This window comes from Xyrauchen texanus, chromosome 11 (assembly GCF_025860055.1).
Source record: "Xyrauchen texanus isolate HMW12.3.18 chromosome 11, RBS_HiC_50CHRs, whole genome shotgun sequence".
Classification (NCBI taxonomy): Eukaryota; Metazoa; Chordata; class Actinopteri; order Cypriniformes; family Catostomidae; genus Xyrauchen; species Xyrauchen texanus.
In genome coordinates this window covers 21,304,454-21,327,289 of record NC_068286.1, presented here as the reverse complement: position 1 = coordinate 21,327,289, position 22,836 = coordinate 21,304,454, and positions in this window count along the sequence as shown.

The following is a 22,836-nucleotide window of genomic DNA, read 5'->3' as shown; positions in this document are numbered from 1 at the left end:
GATTGACTGTATCTATGACGGTCGATGGTAGGCCGGCTAGATCTTCCGCATCCCATCCAAGGGCCAGACGTGGAGGTTCCAGAGGTCTGGGTGCGGATGCCAGAGCGTGCCCCATCCTTGAGAAAGAAGGTTCTTTCCTTAGGGAAATTTGCCAGGGAGGGGCTGTCGTGAGGAGCGTGAGGTCCGAAAACCAAGTCCGGGTGGGCCAGTAAGGGGTAGAATGACTTGCTCCTCGTCCTCCCTGACCTTGCATAGCACCTGTGCAAGAAGGCTCACTGGGGGAAATGCGTACTTGCGCAGCCCCGCAGGCCAGCTGTGTGCCAACGCGTCTGCCCCAAGGGGAGCCTCTGTCCGGGCATACCAGAGCAGGCAGTGGGAGGTTTCTTGGGAGGCAAACAGGTCTACCTGAGCCTTGCCGAACCGGTCCCAAATCAGCTGGACCGACTGGGGGTGGAGCCTCCACTCTCCGCCAGGCAAGCTTTGTCTTGACAGCGCGTCTGCTATCACATTGACGTTGCCGGGGATGTGAGTGGCGCGCAGTGACTTGAGTCACTGCTGACTCCAAAGGAGGAGACGACGGGCGAGCTGTGACATGTGGAGGGAGCGTACTCCGCCTTGGCGGTTTATGTAGGCTACGACCGTGGTGCTGTCTGTCCTGACTAGGACGTGTTTGTTCCGAATTAACGGAAGAAACATCTGCAGGGCCAGAAAAACAGCCAGCAGCTCTAGGCAGTTGATGTGCCAGCGCAGCGGGCCTCGGTTCCACCGGCCTGCGGCTGCGCGCCCGTTGCACATGGCACCACAACCCAATTTGGAGGCATCGGTTGTGACCAGAACGCGTTGGGACACCTGCTGCAAGGGTACTCCTGCCCTTAGAAAGCAGAGGTCTCTCCAGGGTTTGAAGGTTTGGCAGCAGGCAGAGGTAACTTTTACGTTGTGCGTGCCGCGGCGCCATGCTCGTCTCGGGACTCGAGTCCGGAGCCAGTGCTGAAGTGGTCTCATATGCATCAACTCCAGTGTCGTGGCCGCCACAGAGGATGCCATATTCCCCAGGAGCTGTTGGAAATGTTTTAGCTGGACCACGGTGCCTGGCTTGAAGGAAGTGAGGCATTTCAGCACTGACTGAGCACGCTTGTTGGAGAGACGTGCTGTCATTGGGACTGAGTCTAACTCCAGACCGAGAAAAGAGATGCTCTGGACCGGGGAGAGCTTGCTCTTTTCCCAGTTGACCTGAAGCCCCAAACGGCTGAGGTGGCTGAGCACCTGGTCTCTGTGTGCGCATAGTAACTCTCGGGAGTGGGCCAGTATAACGTCCTCGGCGAGCAGACGGGGCATGGGCCGTGGTGGCAGGCTTGCGGCGTGGCATGATGTGAGAGATGGCCTCCGTCTGCTTCTTTACCGTGGAGAACTGCTGGGCAAAGTCCTCGAAAAGGCCGGACTGGGAGACAGGGGCGTTGAGGAAGCGAGTCTTGTCAGCTTCACGCATTTCGACCATGTTCAGCCACTGTTGACGTTCCTGGACCACTAGCGTGGCCATTGCCTGCCCGAGCGCTTGCGCTGTGACCTTCATTGCTCTCAGGGCGATGTCGGTCACTGAGCGCAGTTCCTGCAGCGTGTCGGGATCAGGGCCACCCCCGTGCATGTCGCGTAGTGCCTTGGCTTGGTGGACCTGCAGGAGAGCCATGGCATGCAGGGCGGAAGCGGGGCGTCCGGTGGCGCTGTAGGCCTTTGCTGTCAGCGAGTAGGTTGCTCTACAGGTCCGGGAAGGGAGTACGGGGCGACCTCGCCAGGTGGTAGGGGTTCCAGGGCATAGATGGATCGCAACCGCCCTATCCACCTGGGGAACCGCCTCGTACCCATGGTGCACTCCGCCGTCGAGGGTGGCGAGGACGGACGAGCCTGTGGTGGTGTGACGAGTGGAGAGGGGTGCTCTCCACGAAGACGTCAGCTCGTCATGCACTTCTGGGAAAAACGGAACCGGGGCGAGGCTGTGGCGGCACCCAGACCCCAGGAACCAGTCGTCCAGCCGTGATGGTTGTGAGGAGGGTGGAGGGTTCCAATCCAAGCCCACGCTGTTGGCTGCCCGGGAAAGCATGTCAGTCATCTGTGCGTCGGCCTCAGCCTGGGCGTGCAGGCCCGAAAGTGGCAGCCCAGGGGAGTCCTCAGCATCAGATACCACGCCCTCCGATGCCGCGGCAAGCTCATCTGCTTCCATCGCAAGAGGGTCGGCAGACTGGCTGTGAGGCGAGTCGCCGCCGCCTCGAGCACGGACGGGAATTTTATTTTTTTATTTTTATTTAACCTTTATTTATCCAGGTAAACTGTTTGAGAACCACTTCTCATTTACAAACATGACCTGCAAGCTATTGGCGGAAAGGAGATGGTAGAGTGATGTAGCCAATTCAGGGATGGAGATTATTAGGAGGCCATGATATATAGGGGCCAATGGGGGGGAATTTGGCTAGGACACCGGGGTTACACCACTAGTCTTTACGAGAAGTGCCCTAGGATTTTTAATGACCACAGAGAGTCAGGACCTCGGTTTAACGTCTCATCCGAAAGACGGTGCTTTTTTTACAGTATAGTGTCCCCGTCAATATACTGGGGCATTAGGACCCACACAGACCACAGGGTGAGCACCCCCTGCTGGCCTCCCTAATAGCACTTCCAGCAGCAACCTTGGTTTTCCCCAGGAGGTCTCCCATCCAGGTACTGGCCAGGCTCAACCCTGCTTAGCTATAGTGGGCAACCAGGCAAGAGCTGCAGGGTGATATGGCTGATTTACCGGAATCAACGAGCATGCTGGGGTGCGGGTGGTCCGAGGGGGCGTACCCGGCAGAGCTGCACCCGTTGCCATCCCCAAATCGCCTCCATCACCAGCCGCATTGTCCTCAATCCCATGGGAAGAAGGAGCAACACGGGGGGCGGCTGGAGTGGCTTGCTCACGGTGGTAAGCAAGCCGCGACCGCAACGTTGTCATGGTCATGTTCTCGCAGTGAGAACATGAACCATCGACAAACGCAGCCTCGGTGTGATCGCTACCCAGACACACGAGACAACGCCTGTGGCCGTCGGAAGCGGAGAGCACTCTACCGCATCCAGAAACAACACGGGCGGAAAGGCATCTTTATAAAGACCTGTCCTTAAAAGGACGTTCAACGCCGCTGTGTTTTGCTTATTAACTTAAGGGGGCTGAATAATTTTGCACGCCAATTTTTCAGTTTTTTATTTGTTAAAAAGGTTTGAAATATCCAATAAATTTCGTTCCACTTCATGATTGTGTCCCACTTGTTGTTGATTCTTCACAAAAAAATTACAGTTTTATATCTTTATGTTTGAAGCCTGAAATGTGGCAAAAGGTCGAAAAGTTCAAGGGGGCCGAATACTTTCGCAAGGCACTCTATGTGTTGAACTTGTTCGTGGATTTAAATTTGAAAGGTGTTTGGGTCTGCAACAGCGTTGTGCTGGGAGGCATGATGAACCCAAACACAATGAGTTTTAAACCCACCGCCATGGAGTGAAGGTGGAGTCTAGAATTAACGTAGAGCAGTTTTGTTTAGCGGTGAGAGAGATTGTGGGACATGATCATATTGTCTCGGCATCACGAATGAACAGTGCAATTGTTATTTTTTTTAAAACAGTTGAAAAGGCAAATTATGTTGTCCAAAGCGGCGTTGTGTTGAATGGTTCACTCGTAACTGTTTTACCTTTGAGTACCCGTCTAAAAAGGTCATACTGTCTAACGTACCTCCGTTTATCAAAGACGAAATACTCGTGCAAGAGTTGTCTCGGTATGGAAAACTGGTTTCCCCTATAAAGAAAATCCCTCTCGGGTGCAAGTCATTATTAGTGAAGCATCTAGTCTCATTCAGAAGACAGTTTTTCATGGTTGTAAAAAATGGAGTTGTTGAGATCGATTTGGTTTTTAAGTTCAAAATTGATGAGTTCGATTACACAGTGTTTGCAACATCTGACACTACAATTAAATGTTTTAGCTGTGGTAAGATTGGACATCTTGTTCGTGATTGTCCTAGTAAAAAGGACAGTGCAGGTGGGAGCACAAGCACGCGACAGGGCGTTGCTGTTCTTCCTCCGGCTGAGATCGCGAATGACGCTGACACCGCCGGTATGGCTGTGGTCGAGGCCGGTGAGATTGAGCTCGGGCCGATCGCAGTCGTGGCTGCCGAGAATAAATCTGATACAATTGAGATTGTTACTGAGCATAGTAAAAATGACACTCTCGCGATGTCCGATGAGCTGGCTGAACATTCTGAAAACGTCTGTGTAACAGATGCTAATAAAATTGATGTGGACGATGTTAATTTTGAAAAGGAAGCAAAATCTGTTTTCAAGATCCCAGTTAAAAGAAAGAAAAAAAACTGTGGAAAAGCTTTTAAACAAGTAAAGAAGGATGAGGGTGGTGATAAGAATGTGGGATCAGACAGTGATAGAGATTCCTCTGATTCAAATGTGTCTCAATGTTCAAATATGTCTATAAGCTCTCAAAATGAAAATTTGGTTTGTTTGTATAGAGCTGATGATATTAGTAAATTTCTGCAAGAAACAAAGGGATTGAAAGGAGTGCAAGTTGAGAATTTTTTCCCTGATTGTAAACAATTCATCAATGATGCAAGGTATCTAATGAAGGAGGGAGCCTTTCAAGATGTAGAGATTTATCGTCTTAGAAAACTTGTGAACAAACTAAAAAAAACAATTTCTAAAGATGATGAGTCTGTCAACTTCTAAAATTCTGCCAAAAAAAATTTTTTCGGCAGCTTTTCTTCTTTTTTTTGTTCTGGTCTCTAAAACAAAAATGACAAATTTTAAAATTGGATCCTTAAACTTAAATGGTGCCAGAGATGGTCATAAAAGAATGATTGTTTATTTGAGTTTATTAGACAAAAGCAAATAGATATTTTGTTTTTACAAGAAACACACAGTGATTTTAAAAATGAGACCGATTGGAGAAGAGAATGGGATGGACAGATTGTCCTGAGCCACAAATCTTCTATTAGTGGAGGTGTTGCTGTTTTGTTTTCAAAGCATTTTTTACCTCTGCCTTGTGAAGTTGAGGAAATAATTAGTGGTCGTTTTTTAAAGATCAAAGTGAAATTTGAAAAAATTACCATGGTGCTTCTGAATTTATATGCACCTACAAAAGGATTAGAGAGAGTTCTTTTCTTTGATAAGATGTGTTATTTTTAGGTGGAGATTTGAATTGTACGGCCAATGATAAGTTGGATAGGAATCATATAGAACCACACGCTGCTTCTCAGAAAACACTTATACAACTCATTGAAACTCATGATTTATGTGATGTATGGAGAAATATGAATCAAGATGTTAGACAGTATACTTGGGCTCATAGTACTGAACATTCTATCTCTTTGGCACGACTTGACAGAATTTATAGTGTTCAACATCAACGTAATCTTTTTAAATTTTGTACAATTATTCCAGTGGGTTTTTCTGATCACAGTATAGTTTGTGCAGTGTTTTAATGAAGTGTGTGAAGTATAAGAGTGCATACTGGATCTTTAATACTTCATTGTTAAATGATAAACTTTTTTTAGATAATTTCCTATTTTTTTGGGAAAATGTTTAAGCAGCAAAAGCATTTTTATGCTTCTTTACTGCAATGGTGGGATTGTGGAAAAATTCCACAATGGGGTGCAGATGGGGTGCAGATGCTGATAGGAATGGGGTGCAGATGCTGATAATTTCCTTGAAGGACTGCCAAAGGTGGACGAAGAGTCCAACAATGAACTACAACAGACTTTGTCTGTACAAGATCTTTATACTGCCATGATGAGCATGGAAAACGGTAAATCTCCAGGAATTGACGGGTTACCTGTTGAGTTTTATAAGACTCTATGGCCCGTCATAGGAGAAGATCTGCTGACAGATCTTAATGACAGTCTGAAAAGAGGACTATTGCCACTAAGCTGCAGAAGAGCAGTCATCACACTGTTAGCTAAGAAAGGTGATCTTCAGTGTATTGGCAACTGTCTCGCTCTTATGTTCAGAGTACACAATTTTATCTAAAAGTTTGGTTATAAGATTTAGTAAAGTTTTAAGAAAATTTATACATTCTGACCAGTCTTACTGTATTCCCAACAGGTCTATTTTTGATAATATTGCTTTAATTCGAGATGTTTTAGATGCTTCTAAACTCCTTGGAATTAATTCTGGTCTGATTTCTCTCGATCAAGAGAAAGCCTTCGACAGAGTTGAGCACTTGTTTTTGTGGAACACTTTAGAGGCTTTTGGTTTTAGCCACTCTTTTATATTCATGATTAAGGCTGTGTATTGTAGCATTGAGAGTGTTCTTAAAATTAATGGTGGTTTGTGTGCTCTGTTCACAGTTGAGAGGGGAATTCGGCAGGGATGTGCCATGTCTGGCATGTTGTATTCCCTTGCCATCGAACCTTTACTACAAAAGTTACGAGCTCATTTAAAAGGTATGACTTTCCCTGGTTGTAATAACTCTTTACATCTTTCCGCCTATGCTGATGATGTTATTGTTTTTGTAAATGGAAATGAGGATGTTATTAAGTTAGAAAAAATAGTTCATGATTTTAAATGTGTTTCCTCTGCTAAAGTCAATTGGAAGAAAAGTAAGGCTCTACTGTAGGAAGTTGGAGTGGAGGTCTTCCCGCTTTACCTGGAGGATTAATTGTGAAAAGAGGAGGTTTAAAATACCTTGGTGTCTATCTAGGGAATGAAAACTTCATTAAGAAAAATTGGGAAGGTTTAATTGAGAAAATAAAAGGTCGATTGGAAAAATGGAAATGGTTGCTCCCTCAGATATCTTATAGAGGACGTATTCTTATAATTAATAATCTTGTGGCATCTTCATTATGGCATAAACTTGCTTGTGTTGACCCTCCAAATGGACTGCTTGTAAATATTCAAAGAGAACTGGTGAACTTTTTTTGGGACAAGTATCACTGGACTCCTCAAAGCATTCTGTTCTTGCCCAAAGAAGAAGGAGGTCAAGGTCTCGTTAATCTCACAAGCAGAAGAGCCACTTACCGTCTCCAATACGTACAGAAACTTTTGATGGGACCGTATTCACTTGCATGGAGACCATTGGCTTTAAGCATATTGAGAAGAGTGGGCAATATGGAAATAGATTTAACATTGTTTTTAATGGATCATAAAAGATTGACTTTTACTGGAATTCCTCCTTTTTATCAAAACTTGTTCAAAGTGTGGGATTTCTTTAAACACAGGTGGATGGAACCAGCAACTTCTCTTTATTGGTTGTTGGAAGAACCAGTTGTATTTGGAGCTAGGTTTGATACTTCAGGAGAAGATTTTCCTGGTATAACAGATATATTATGTCATAAAAAGCTTTTTAAGCTAAAAAAACATCATAAATGAATCAGGTTATAATTTACTGAGAGCTGAAAAAGTTGCTATCCTTTTAGGAGTTAGATCAGTACGTTTTGCAAGGAAGTTTCTTGACAAAATAACAAAAAGTTTAACTGTTGAAGAGAACACACTTTTAGAAGAGTTTGGTGCAGGGACTTTAATCCCTGATAGTAAAGATCTTTTTCCAGATCTTGAAATTTGCACTGTTATAGAGGAGTCTTGTCTTAATAGCCCTTTGTTAAAATGTGGAGTTAATGACTATATTGATTTTTGTACAGTAGAAGGGAGAATGTTGTATAAATGCATTGTGAAAGTTATTCATCAACGTAATTTAAGTATCAAAACAGATACAGTATGGAGAGAAAAATTAAGAATTAAATCTGAAACTAAACCTGTTTGGTGAGCACTTTACAAACCACCATTAAAAAAGAAACTTGGTAATTTGCAATGGAGGATTTTACATGGAGCTATTGCTGTAAATGCCTTTGTATCTATTTTAAACCCCACTGTAAGTGACAAATGTCCTTTTTGTTTCGAACGAGAGACCATTTTTCATTGTTTTATGGACTGTAATCGACTTAAACCTCTCTTTGACTTATTAAGTGTTTTTTTTAGATACTTTTAATATTTGTTTTTCAAAGCAAGATCATATTTTGGGTTTCTTTTACAGTTCAAAACAAAAGTTCAAATGTCATGTCATTAATTTTATTGTGGGACAAGCAAAATATGCTGTCTATATCACTAGGAGAAATAAGATAGACGAGAAGCCAGGACAATATGTTGTATTAGTTTTTAAAAATATGGTAAAATCAAGAATTCTTATTGATTTTAATTTTCATAAATTGATGAGCACGATAAAAGATTTTGAAATGCAGTGGTGTTGTAACTATGCCCTGTGTTCAGTTGATGATGAAGAAATTGTTTTTGTAAGAGAGTTAAAGTAATTTTATTTATTTATTTATTTATTATTTTTAGGTGTGTGTAAAGTTGTATAAAATGTTAACAAATATTTTAATAAATTGATTGTAAAATCAAAAAAAAAAATCTCTCTCTCTCTCTCTCTCTCACACACACAACGGTGTTATTGAACTGTATTAAAGCAAGATGCTGAATCTGTGGCAGAAGAAAGTAGTTCTGCTCACAAGAGTGTTTTAGAAAATGTATTGAGAAATTTGAGAAAACACCCTGAATGATGTCTTAAGGTGTGATATACCATGGTATAAGCAGAATAATTGACACCGGCCTGTTGAATTATTGAAAAATAATGCACACCCGAGGTGGTAATGCGGTCACGACGCACAGCAGAGCATTATTTTTCAATAATTCAACACAAATTTAAAATTGACTCAGCTTAAGAGTCAATTATTCTGCTTCTACAATGGTATATCACACCTTAAGACATCATTGAAGGTTTTCACAAAAGAAAATTATTGTTTTCGTCCCTAAAACGCTCTTGTGAGTTTTCCTTACTATGTCGTCAATTAATCCTTACTTCCTAAGTGACATTAGGTTATGACCAAGAGAAAAGCAAGTAAACCATGTGTCGAAGTAAGGGAGAAGACTTGTGTTTTCCTTCACACACATACAAACACACACACACATTTACATCTGCATTTATTGGCAGATGGTACACACTAAATGATTAATAAAAATGATAGGTTTGTTACAATTTAAGCTGTAAAGACATCATTTATAGGATAATGTCTATTACCACAGAGAATATTTTTTTCCCTAGCAAAATTGTGGCTACAGTAGCACACTTACAATTAAAGTAAACTGTACCAGCATTTTGGAGGGTTTGGAGAAAATGTTAGCATGCTAAATACATGCTGTGGAAGCACTACATATTGCAACTTGGTCACTATGATGTGGTTGGCACAGCAATTGCTCAATGGATAATTGTACCTCAATGGTCACTTAATGTGACACTGTCAGATATACATAAATCTTTGTCATCTTTTGTTCTTGCAACATTATATAGACCACCAGGGCCATATTCTGAATTCCATCGAGAATTTACTGATTTTCTGTCAGATCTAGTAGTTGCTGTGGTTTTAGACAAAGAACATATAGAAAATTATACACTGGGATATACTCAACTCTGTTGGAGTTAGACAAAATTTGACAGGTCCAACCCAATTCAAAATGAATACGCTATATCTAATTTTGATACATGGTATTGATGTTGATAATATAGAAATTCTGCCACAGAGCGATGATATCTCAGATCAATATCTTGTCTCTTGTATGCTACGCTTAGCAAAGGTAACTCAATCTACGCAATATTATCATTTAGGTAGAACTATTCTTTCAACTACTAAAGATGGTGTGGCAGCGGGGGCATGGTAGAGTGTCCGTCGAGGGAGAGAGAGAGTGGTAAGTGTGCATACACCTGAGCCAAATTATGACTAACACCTGTCTCTAATTGTAGTAAGATTGGGGAGAGCAGCATAAAAGGACCATGCCAGCGCCAGATCGAGAGAGAGAGACTGGGTCGAGAACTTTACTGTGAAGCTGATGAGTTATTGTGAAGCTGTTAACCGGAGAAGTGGTCAATTAAAAGTTCCCTACTTGTGTTTGAAGAATCCAGTTCCCGGTGTCCTTCCATGTTACAGATGGCTTCACTAATAATCATCCAGATTTGTCTGAAATACTCAGTAGGCCAAAAAGTTCAGAAGAACTTGATGTTATCACAGAAACTTCTCTAGCACTCTAGATAGTGTTGCCCCCCTTTTGATTAAAGAAAGTTAAAGAGAAAGATAGTGCACCATGGTACAATGACTCATGCTCTCAAGAGAGCAGCTCTGAAAATGGAGCATTAGTGGAAGAGTACAAAATTAGATGTATTTTGTAGTGCATGGAAGGATAGTGTCTCTAACTACAGACAGGCTCTAAAAACTGCCAGGTCTGCATATTTGAGCAATAACCATAGAAAATAGCCAATAGAAAATAACCACAAAAATCTTAGATGTTTATTCAGTACTGTGTCTAAATTGGTTCAAACTTCAATTGAGCCAGATATTCCATTGCAGCATAGTAGTAATGACTTTATGAATTTCTTTACTGATAAAATCATAATCATCAGAAAAAAAAATTGGAATTACGCATCTGTCTGCCACAGCACCACAGAAGACTAAATTTAGTCCTTATTAGCAACTTCCTTCCTTCGCTGTTATTGGTCAAAAATTATCAATACATCAAAACCAACAACATGTATGCTAGATCCAATACTGACTAAACTCCTAAACAAGGTGTTTCCTGAAATCTGAGAACCTCTTTTTAATATGATTAACTCCTCATTATCCTTAGGCCATGTCCCAAGAAACTTTAAACTGGCAGTTATCAAACTGCTTATAAAGAAACCACAGCTTGATCCAGGATAATTGGATAAATATAGTTGATTTCAAATCTCCCATTTATTTAGGAAATACTAAAAAAGGTAGTGTCCTCCTAATTATGTTAATTTTTACAGAGGAATGATATATATGAAGAAATTCAGTCAGGATTTAGAACCCATCATACAGAGACTGCACTTATCAGAGTTACAAATGACTTGCTGTTACTGTATCTTCTGATCACATCTGCATTTCTCTTGTAGTGCTCTTAGTGCTGCATTCGACACCATAGATCATGACATTCTCTTAGCTTGAAAATATGTTGGCATTTGTGGACAGGCATTAACTTGGTTTATTTTCTAACTCTCTGACCGCTACCTCTTTGTTTGTGTAAATGAGGAACAGTCAGATCAAATTAAAGTTTTTGGGCCTCTTTTTTTCTCCCTATCTATGCTCCTCTTGGGAGACATTTTCAGCAACGATGGAATTAGTTTTCACTGTTATACCTGTTAGGGTTACCTTGTCTGGTTTTACCGTTGCCCCTTTGGTTTCCATTTTTGTCCCTTTTGTTTTCCGTAGTTTTCACTTTTGTCCCTTGTTTAGCTCCACTGTCTCACTAGTCTATTGTTTAAAAAAACTACACTTCCCAGTATCCACCTGTCATCATCACTGCCATTTTGTTCATTGTGCTCACCTGTGTATCATTTGTAATCATCCTGTCCTTGTGTATTTATATCCTGGTTTTTGGTTCAGTCCTTGTCTTTCGTTGAACGTTGTTAGCCCGGTGTGTTTTCCCTGCCCGTATTCTCAGTGTTGTGTTTATTTCCATTTATTTAAGATGGAGGCGCAGCTGTGTTGTTTAAGCGTGCAATGAGAGACTGGTCAAGCTCCAAAAGCATGGCTTTCGAACAGCGTTGCAGAGTATTCATATAGTGAATATCCACTCTTTCCCTAACAAAAAGGATGAACTACATCTCATCAGCCATACAAACAAGGGCTTTTCAAACTCTGCTGCCTTGTGCTGAGTGAAGCAATTCCGGACAGTGCATTAAATCTGCCGGGCTTTCAGCTGTTCTGAACAGATCGCAATGAGGAGTTAACAGGGAAAACGAGAGACAGTGGATCATGCTTTTATATCAATTAATGTTGGTGTACAGATGTAACAACATTAAAGAAGATGTGCTGTCCTAATTTGAAAGCGCTCTTTATCAACTGTAAGCCTTTCTATTCGCCGCAGGAGTTTTCCTCGATTGTTATTGTGAGAGTTTATATTCCTCCACATGCATGCGTGAATCCAGCGCTGCAACAGCTTGCTGATCACATCACAGACACGGACACACTTATTATTATTCTCAGGGAACTTGACCAAGCCAACCTCACCCATGAACTCCCAAAATACAGACAGCACATGACATGCCCCACCAGAGACAGAAATATACTGGACCACTACTACACAACATTAAAGGATGCATATCGCTCTGTCCCTAGAGCAGATGTGGGACTCTCTGATCACTGTCTGGTTCATCTTCTTCAAACCTACAGGCATAAACTAAAATCAACTATACCTGGGCCAATAAAGCAGAGCAGGAACTGCAATCCTGCTTTGACTGCACTGATTGGAATGTTTTTGAAGCTGCAGTCACCAATCTGGAAGAGCTCACAGATACTGTGACATTATGTATCAGTTTCTGTGAGGATATGTGCAAGTAAGTGAAATTTCAGCTGTATGAGCAACGCACAGTTTATACAGTGAAGAAAACACTTCAGTAGGCAGAACAACGCAAACATACGTTACATTCTTATGTTCAAAATACTTGAAGAAGTGCAAAAGCGAAATAAGGGATCTCAAGATGTGTTTAAAGATTGAGTATTAAACTATATTTAACTTGAAACAGTGAAACATTTTATGTTTATGATGCAACGCACCTGAGATGCTACACAAGCATGTCTGACACAGGCGTAGATTGACGAGCTCTTAAACAAGCCCTCATAATAAATGGCTTGCTGTGAACTGTATGCCAATGATTGACTTATGATCAATAATATGGTAGTAAACAATACATTGTATTCGAAAGCTGCTTTTTGTATTGTCTTATCAAGGATTAACACTTCTACTACAAGAATGTAATGCATTTTAATTATCTGAATATTTTTATATTTTTATATATATATATATATATATATATATATATATATATATATATATATATATATATATATATATATATATATATATATAATTTTTAAATATTTAAAGATAACTATGTATAATTATATATTGATATAAATATGTATAATCTTTCTATATTGAATTATTCTTATATGAGGGGCTTTCTCAGCAAATATTTGTATATGCGATTAATCCTGATTAATTAATCGGGACACCATGTAATTAATTCGATAAAAAATGTTAATCGATTGACAGCACTACTTACAATATTTAACGTTCAACAATGACAAACCATGGTTTATAGGAATACTCTGACAAAAATAAGTTTTCAGCTAACAACCCTTCATCAGTGTGGAGAGGCCTGAAAGACATTACTAACTTAAATGCACCATCCCCCAACACTGTAAGGAACAAACAACTGGCTGATGACTTTAATGTGTTTTACTGTAGGTTTGAAAAGCCCAGTCTCACACCCCACACCCGCTCTGACCTTCACTTCAAACAAACAAAAACACCTCCTACAACCTCATTGCCCCCCTGCTACTCAACCTGCACTTCAGATATGTGAAGAGGAGGTGTGCTGTGTCTTTCGGAAATAAAAGACAAGGAAAGCACAGGGCCCAGACAGTGTTTCACCCACTTGTCTAAAATCCTGTGCTTACACAGATCTTCAACAGATCACTGGAGCAGTGAGAAGGTCCCTGTTGCTTCAAATGCTCCACTATCATCCCTGTCCCAAAGAAACCCAAGATCAATGAATTCATGACTACAGATCTGTCGCTCTGATGTCTGCGGTCATGAAGTAATTTGATAGCCTGTTGTTGGCCCACCTGAAGTACATCACTGGACCCTTTCTAAAACCCTTTTGATTTGCTTATTGAGCAAATAGGTCTGTGGATGATACAGTCAACATAGGATTGCTTCATATCCTGCAACATCAGGACAGACCAGGCACATATGCAAGGATCCTTCAGTTCTGCTTTCAACACCATAACACCAGCTCTCCTATGGAATAAATTTACCCAGCTCTCTGTTCCCACATCTATCTGCCAGTGGATCACAAGCTTTCTGATGGACAGGCAGCAGCTAGTGTGACTGGGGAAATTCCCTTCCAGCACCTCTACGATCAGCACTGGTGACTGGTCACCCCAGGGATGTATCCTCTCCTCACTACTCTTCTCCCTGTATACCATTGACTGCACTGACAAGGACCCCTCTGTCAAGCTCCTGAAGTTTGCAGATGACACTACTGTCATCTGCTTCTTCCAAGATGATGATGAGTCTGCATACAAAAGGGAGGTTGAATGGTAGCTCACTGGTGAAATCATAACAACCTGGAGCTCAACACGATCAAAAAGGTTGAGATAATTGTGGACTTTAGGAGGAACACTCCAACATTGACCCCACTCACCATTTTAAACAGCACTGAGGTAGCAGTGGAGTCTTTCAGGTTCCTGGGCCCTACCATCTCACAGAACCTGAAGTGAGAGACCCACATTAACTCCACTGTGAAAAAACCCAACAGATGTTGTACTTCTTTCATCAGTTGAGGAAGTTAAACCTGCCACAGGAGCTGTAAATCCAGCTCTACTCAGCAGTCATTGAGTATGTCTTTAGTAACTGTCTAGTTTGGTTCAGCTATGAAATCTGTCATCAGAAGACTACAAAGGACAGTTCAGACTACTGAGAGGATTACTGGATGCCCTCTGTTCTCCCTTCAAGAACTGTACACTTCCAGAGTGAGGAAAAAGGCTGGAAAAATCACTCTGGACCCCACTCACACTCACAAGTGGCACCTCCCAAACCTCCAGACCCTGCTCCATTCCTGGAACCACTTCCCTAACCACTGGCTATGCCCTGGTCTCCTTGGTCTTCTGGCCAACTGCCTGATCTGCCCTGGCCTCCTTGGTCTCTGGACCATCCACCTGATCTGCCCTGGTCTCCTGACCATCCGCTTGATCTGCCCATACCAGCTTGGACTCCCCACACTCCGCCTTGGCTGTCTGGTTTGTTTTGCCCTCTCGTTTCCCCTGTGCTTTCTTGGACTGCTGGTTACATGATGTCCTGCTCTTCCCATGAACCCTTTTTTTGTTTGGTGTTATGTTTAGGAGCACTTGGTGTATTTATGTTACACTTGGGACATTTGCCCTAGCAGCCACTAGATGTCGCTAGGTGTATTTAAGTCTTTTAGTTTGTAATTCTGTGTTTTCCTTGTATAGTCTTGAGATATCCTTTTTCCTCTCATGTTCATGTGTCTTATTCTCATTGGTTTATTGTCTTGTTAACTTGTTATCAGTTCTGTTCTGTTATTGGTTCCTGTTCCCTATCTGTCACACACTCAACATTGTGTCGATTTAGTGACACTAGGGGTCGCTCTTGAGATTCCGAGACGCCTCTGATCTTAGATAAATGTCCAATGGGATGATTTTCATGCCACTCCCCCGGAAATACTGGTATAAAGGAGGGGACGTGCATACCGCCCATTCAGATTTTCTCTTCGGAGCCGAGTGGTTAATGGTTCAGTGAGCTGAATATCCTACGGCTTCACGATCCTTCCAGCGCATTACAGCGGCTTTCCCCCTCTTTGCACGGGTGCACTGCAGAGATCACCCCTGGGTGCTTTGGCAGATCATTTGAGTGTATTTTAAAAGAGTATTTTCCCTCTAAAGAGTATATTCTAAAAGAGTGGCACACATCGGAACATCTTTTTAAAAACGCATCTTTTTGTGTTCCGATTGTGTGTTATTCCTGGATGTGGTCGACATCTCTTGCCTTCAGATAGTCACGATAGTCTTTCGTGCCTGTGCGCTGCCCATGCCGAGACATCTTTTGTGGATGCATCATTCCCTCACTGTGAGGGCATGACCATGGTAATGTTGTGTCGCGGCTTGCTTTCTTCAGGAAAATTCAGGGACCACAATGGAACCACCTCCACTGGGTAAATCCCCACGGACCTTTATTCCCCGACATGCTTGTTTGCTTCAATTAGCGATGAATTCTCGAGCGCAGCATCACAGAGCAGGCTTGTCCAGTCTGACCCGGAAACCTCCGCTGGGCTTCCCCCTTCGGGTGTGGTCGCCCAATCACAGGTGTACACTGAAATTACGGAAATAATTTTCCGGGCCGTCGCTCAGAGCCACACCTCGCCCCAGTGTCTTTCTTCGTGGAGGTGCATGAGGAGCTGACAAAATCATGGGAGGCACCTTTCACTGCCCGGTCCCGATCTTTCGGCTCCCATACACTCTCACTACCCTTGTTGGCGGAGCGGCCAGGGGTTACTCGGCGATGCCCCCAGTGGATCAGTCGTTCGCGGTGCACCTATGCCAGCAGAGTGCCGCCACCTGGCATGGGAGCCTGAAGCTCCCATCCAAGGCCTGTGGGCTTACGTCATCCCGGATGGCCAGGGCCTATGGTGCCACTGGGCAAGCCGCCTCCACCCTGCATACTATGGCTCTCCTGCAGGTCCACCAAGCCAAGGCGCTGAAAGTGGTGCACGAGGGTAGTTCTGCCCCGGGATTGATGCAGGACATGGCGCGTTCTCTCGGATGGATGATGTGCACTTTACTGGTCCAGGAGTGCCACCTACCCGTCTGCGCGTCACCAAGGGCTTCTCCCTTCGGCGGCTGCACTGGTACCGGCTCTTCGTCGGCCCGCCCCTGCAGCCCTGCCCCGGCGGACCTGCCCCGGCGTCGAGCCCCCCACAGGAAGCAGACGCAACCCATCTCGTGGCCGCCAGCTAAGAAGAAGACTTCTAAGCACCCCTCAGACTTAAATATTGATCTGTTTTTCATGCACACTTATCAAATCTCTTCTGAAGAAATTGATTTAACCACAGACGTCATATGGATTACTTTTATACTGCCTTTATGTGCTCTTGGAGTCTCAAAGTTCTGGCCACCATTCACTTGAATTGAATGGACCTACAGAGCTGAAATATTCTTCTAAAAATCTTAATTTGTGTTCAGCAGAAGAAAGAACCTCATACATATTTGGCATGGCATGAGGGTCAGTAAATAATGAGAGAATTTATTTTTTTTTTTGTGAAATAACCCTTTAAACACTTTAAAGTCTCCTCCTTTATATTCATCTTACACAAAGACACACAAAATAACACTTAATGTCGAATACCATGCAAAGCATGCTTGGAACTAGAAATCCTCTTCCCAGTTTCAGTTAACCAAACAAAAATTATTAATGTTGCCCCAACACAAATGTATTAAGTAAAGCTGACCAAACACATTTTATTTGAATCAAATCAGATAATTAAAGTTTAATTGGTTACATGATTTTATTTGACTAATATAAATATGGGAGAACTTAATACATTTGAAGATAGAAAGATTTTTTTATGGTGTAGAAGTGAACTCTGACATCATTATGAGATGGGTGTAAGTGAGTGCTATTGGTCACACTGAAACAGATACAACAGCATTAGCACAGGATAATTTAATTGCAAATAAAGTGAACCAGTAGATAGGTGCTGAATACAGTACAGAGACAGGTTTAATTACTGATGAGTGTCAAGAAAAGAGCAGCGAGAGAATGAAATGAGAGAAATAACGTTAAGGGCATCTGATCAAACAGCAATCATTGTAGCCTGTCCAGACTTGTTTAGGCATCATTAGGACACATGTCCGCTGTATGCATCCAGTCTCTGTGTTTATAAAACATACAGCAGTTGCTTTATGTGTGTTTATCCAGTACCCAAGACACATTCACATCACACTTTTCTGACAGGGAAGACCCAACCAGCAAATAAAAATATTTTTAATAAATTATTACCTCATCAGCCATGTTGACATTCAGTTTTCATGTATGAGACCTTAATTTTCACACTTCAAAAGAAAGAAAAACATTTCAGTGTTTTAATGTAGCAACAAGCTTAACGCATGGTGTCAACTATTTACTGCATGTTATGAGGTTGTCAGGATTCCATGATACAAGGCCAAGCTTGCATAAAAAAACTTTCCAGTGGTTCCTTAGAAATAGACATTTGTTTTTCCCCAAATTTAGAACCAAGGGTTGGCCAAGCTTAGTGTTTCATATGATTATCTCTTTGTTTGGAAGCATACATTTTGTTCTTAATTATAACTTAGCACAAAAGTAATGACATGTCTTAATAAATTACAACCTTGCACCTTAATAGGCTACCTACAGCCCTGACACTAGTGTGGCCACGTAATAAGCAATAGAGCGCAACAGTGGCAACCCACTTTTTCAGCCGTCTTGGTTCCGGAAGTATTTTTCCCATAACATTTTTCCATAGGGGTTTGTTCACAGAGTAAACGCAACAACGTATCTGACTTGCAACACACACAGCAACAGCTGTGCTCACTCAAGGTGATTTTATTCATTAAACAACCAATCACAAATGTACACACCCCCATTATTCATCACGTGTCATTTCATACATAAATATCAAATCAATAATAAAAAAAATATAATGCACATTGAGAGCACACGGTTAACACCCCCACTTGCTCTCACATTGTTAACATAGAATGCATCATTTTCCAAAAATAAATGCATCAAACTTCATCATCTTACACTTGGTTGCAGGCTTTGTCAACACATCTGCTACCATCTCATTAGTGGGACAATACACTAATGCAATGTCACCATTATTTACAGAAGACCTAATAAAATGGTATTTGATGTCTACATGTTTGCATCTTTGCCTGCTCACAGGATTTTTTGCTAAGGCGATTGTACCTTGGTTATCTTCATATACTTAATGTTGCGAGTATTGACATGTATCAAGATCTTTCAACAGCTGTTTAAGATAGAGACACTCCTGTATGGTTGTGGCTAGGGCTATATACTCTGCCTCACAGGTGGACAGTGCGACAGTTGGCTGTTTCTTTGTTTTCCATGAAATGAAAGCACCACATTCAGTTAAACTTACACAATAGCCAGTTGTATGTACTACGTCTGTCATTACTAGCTGCCCAGTCTGCATCACTGTATGCTCTTATTCCTAGTGTCTCATTACATTTTCTGTAACACAGTTCTTTGTCAATTGTACCTTTAAGATACCTTAGTACCTGTTTAACTGTGGACCATTGCTCTACAGTTGGTTCTGTGAAATATTGTGACAGTTTGCTTACAACAAAACTTATATCAGCTCTAGTACAGATGGTCAAATAGATGAGGCTTCCCACTGCCTCTCTATATTTTTTCACATCAATCATCTTTTCGGCATCATTATTATAGTCAAGTTTTTGTTCACAAGGAGTCGATCTAGGTTTGCAATCCTGCATGTTAAACCTTTGCAATATTTTTGTCACATATTTTGCTTGTGACATTCTAACACAGTTGTCACTCTGGTTAAAATCAACACCTAAAAAATGCCTTAATTTGCCCAAGTCTTTCATTTGGAATCTTTCAGTAAGCATGTCCTTCACACGTCTAAGAACATTTTCATCACTTGCCACAATCAACAAATCATCAACCCATATTACAATGATAAATCACTTTTTCATTAGCTGTTTCCCATGTATACACACAATAGTCAGCTTGATTCTGCACAAAGTGGTTTCTGGTCAAGTACTCATGTAGTAACTTGTTCCAGTTTCTGCCCGATAGTTTTAACCCATACAATGACCTTTTCAATCTACAAAACAATTTTTCATTTGTGCCAGATTTTACTTCATAACCCTCTGGTTGTTCTATGTAAATTTCGTGATCTATTGGTGCATTCAAATAGGCAGTTTTTACATCCATGTGGTGCAAAATCAAGTTTTCTTGTACTGCTTTTTGTATTATCACTCGGATACTTGTCAAGTTAGCTGTAGGGGAAAAAGTCTCTTCATAATCAACATCTCTCTTCTGACTGTATCCTTTGGCTACATAACGTGCTTTGCACTTTTCAGATCCATCTATGTTATTCTTAATCGCATAAACCCATCTGCCCCCCACTGCTTTCTTACCCTCAGGCAAACTACTTAGGATAAATGTGTGATTTTCTCTAAGTGATTGCATCTCCTCATCCATTGCAGTGACCCACTCATTTGATCTGTCCGAGGTTACAGCTTCTGTAAAAGTTACAGGTATATTACATGTCACTCTATAACAGTAATCTATGTTGATCTGCACCTGATCAGTTTCCTCATCAGATGCCTGTTGAGAAACATAGTCATGTAAATAGCTTGGCTTCATCCTCACTCTAGAAGGGTATCTTGGAGGCTCAGGCATAGCTTCAACTGATTGGGTCTGAGGACTACTACTCTGCTCCTCCTCTTTGACTGAAACCTGGTCTTTTGCTAGACTTGAATTTACATCCTGCCTAGTTCTATTGACTTTCTGTTTCAGAACATCATCATCAATGGTAGTCTGAGTCTGTTGCTCAACACAGGTCTTAGAAAGAAACTTAACTAACCTGTGCTTTTGTACTTTCCTGCTGTCAGGGAAATAGACAATGTATGCTGGACTGCTTTTATCATAACCAATAAAAACACCCTTTTCACTTCTTGGATCCAGCTTTCTTTTATCTTGTTTATAAGCAAAACACTCTGAACCAAACTTTTGCATCCTAGCAAGATTGGGCCGTCTCCCTGTTAGCATCTGAACTGGTGTAAGTTTGGTGCGTTTGTTAAAGCACCTGTTCCTGATTATGGCTGCGGTCTGCACTGCATGAGGCCATACATTTTTAGGTAACTCACTCTCTATCAACATGCATCGTGCCATGTCAAAAAGTGTACGCCAATTTCGTTCTGCTGTACCATTTTGGTGGGGAGAATATGGTGCAGAAGTCTCGTGTCTAATACCATTCTTAACCAACAGAGTTTTGTATTGCTTTGCAGTAAACTCGGTGCCATTATCAGGTCGAAGACGCTGAATTTTACCATATGGGGCCATATCGGCAAGAAACCTCTCCGTTGCTTGTAGTGTGTCACTTTTACTTTTAAGACTATATACAAACACGGCACTACTATAATCATCAGTAAATGACAAAACATATTTATATCCCTCTCTGGACTCTGGGTTAATTGGACCGGCCAAATCTGTGTGCACTAGCTCTAGAGGATTTTTAGCTCTTACATCAGGCTTTCTGTTTCTGGTCTGTGTAAACTTGCCTCGGGTGCACACTTCACAAGTTATAGGTTTGTTTGATGAACCTTCAATTTTCATACCATCAACAACACCTTCTAATCTTTGCACATCATCAAAATTACAATGTCCCAGTATCTCATGCCATGTTTTTAAATCATAACATCCATTCACTTGGTCATCACATCCATCAGATACTGTATGCAAATAATATAATCTATCATGTAAATGAATGGGAAATTTTGTACCGTCTTTGTGCAGCAGAATATCTTCACCTTTCCTGAACGTCACGCTTGCTCCACTGGAAGCCGCTGCTTGCACCAAAAATATGTCCTGTGGGTATGGGGGAATGTACAGCGCCCGTCTCAGCATTGTTTTTAGGTGGCATCCTCGAATGTCCACAAAGCATACCTCAGCGTCACCTATCGCTCTGCTACTCCCTTACACCTTGTGCCGTCAGCTAGCTCCATGTAATGAGTCCCTGCCTGGAACTCATCATCGAACCTTTTGAACTTGGAGATGTCGGTGACGATATGCGAGGTTGCCCCGCAGTCGACCATCAGGCCCCTCACGTCGACACCCTGGTTGTTTGGCTGGAATCCTGCCTCTCCATCGGTCACCCTAAAAACATACTCGTCGGTCATTTCCTCGGTGGCCCTCCATGTTGTGTCTTGGCGCCGTCTCCTCCTGCAGGTTACATCGCGATGAGTAATACTCTTGCAGTGGCTGCACCACAGTTTGCGCCGGCAAGCGCGGGCAATGTGTCCCTTCAGACCGCATCTGTAGCACACCACATCCGCTGCAGCCCGTTCAATTGAGCCAGCACTGGTGGGTCTCGCAGGCCACTGTTTTGACTGCACAGCCATTACATTATCCTCTACAGCTGGAGCACTCATCTTTTCGATGTCCTCGTAGCTCCGAAGCTTTGTTTTAAATTCAGCAAACGTTATCCTGTCATCCGATTGCATTATATGGATGGCAAACTGTTTAAAAGCCTCAGGAAACCCCTTTAGAACCATAGCTACCAGCAGTCCATCACTCAAAGTCTCTCCAGCATTTCGTAAAGCCGTGATAGCAGTTTCAGCACGAATAACATAAAAAAAAAAACATAAAGCACCATGTTGAATGGTATAGAGAGCATAAATATGAGGATGTAGGGGAACTCTCTGCAATTAAACAAATAAGAAAGAGGCAATTGTTATTAGTAACAATGCACAGAGAAAGTCTACAGTGACTAATCTAGACTCCTTGGCTACATTCACACTGCAACTGAATGTGGCCCAAATCAGATTTTTTTCCCTCAAATTGACACAGATCTGTAAATTGGATGATCATGTGAACAGCCAAAAATGCTTTGAATCTGACATTTTCAAATCCGATCTGGGCCACTTTCATATGTGGAAATAATACATATCTGATTTTTTCCAATGTGTCTTTGGTGTGAACAGCCAGGTCAGATTTAATGTGATTTTTACACAAATCTACCTCAACATTCGTCATTTGCACACTTGATTTCCAGCGTATAAACGTGCCTGTTATATTTGAAAACTTTTAAGTCTGAGTCATATCTGTCCAGTTAATGCATTCAGTTTCTTTTTGAAGAGGCCCTATTATGCTTTTGGGGATTTTACCTTTCCTTTAGTGTGTAATATAACTGTTTGTGCATGTAAAAGATCTGCAAAATTACATAGTTACTCTCTACCGCAGAAAACACTGTTCTTGAACTGCCTGAAACGCCTGGTTTGCAGTCCAGCCATTACTTCCGTGACATTGCTACATCTCTATGTAACACATTTGCATAATTCCCACCTCAGGAATGCACTGCTCAGGAAGCCTAAGGAGCTCCATTAAGTAAGGGCCGTTACATTTCTGACAAATGCTCTAGGTGGTTGACCAATCACAACA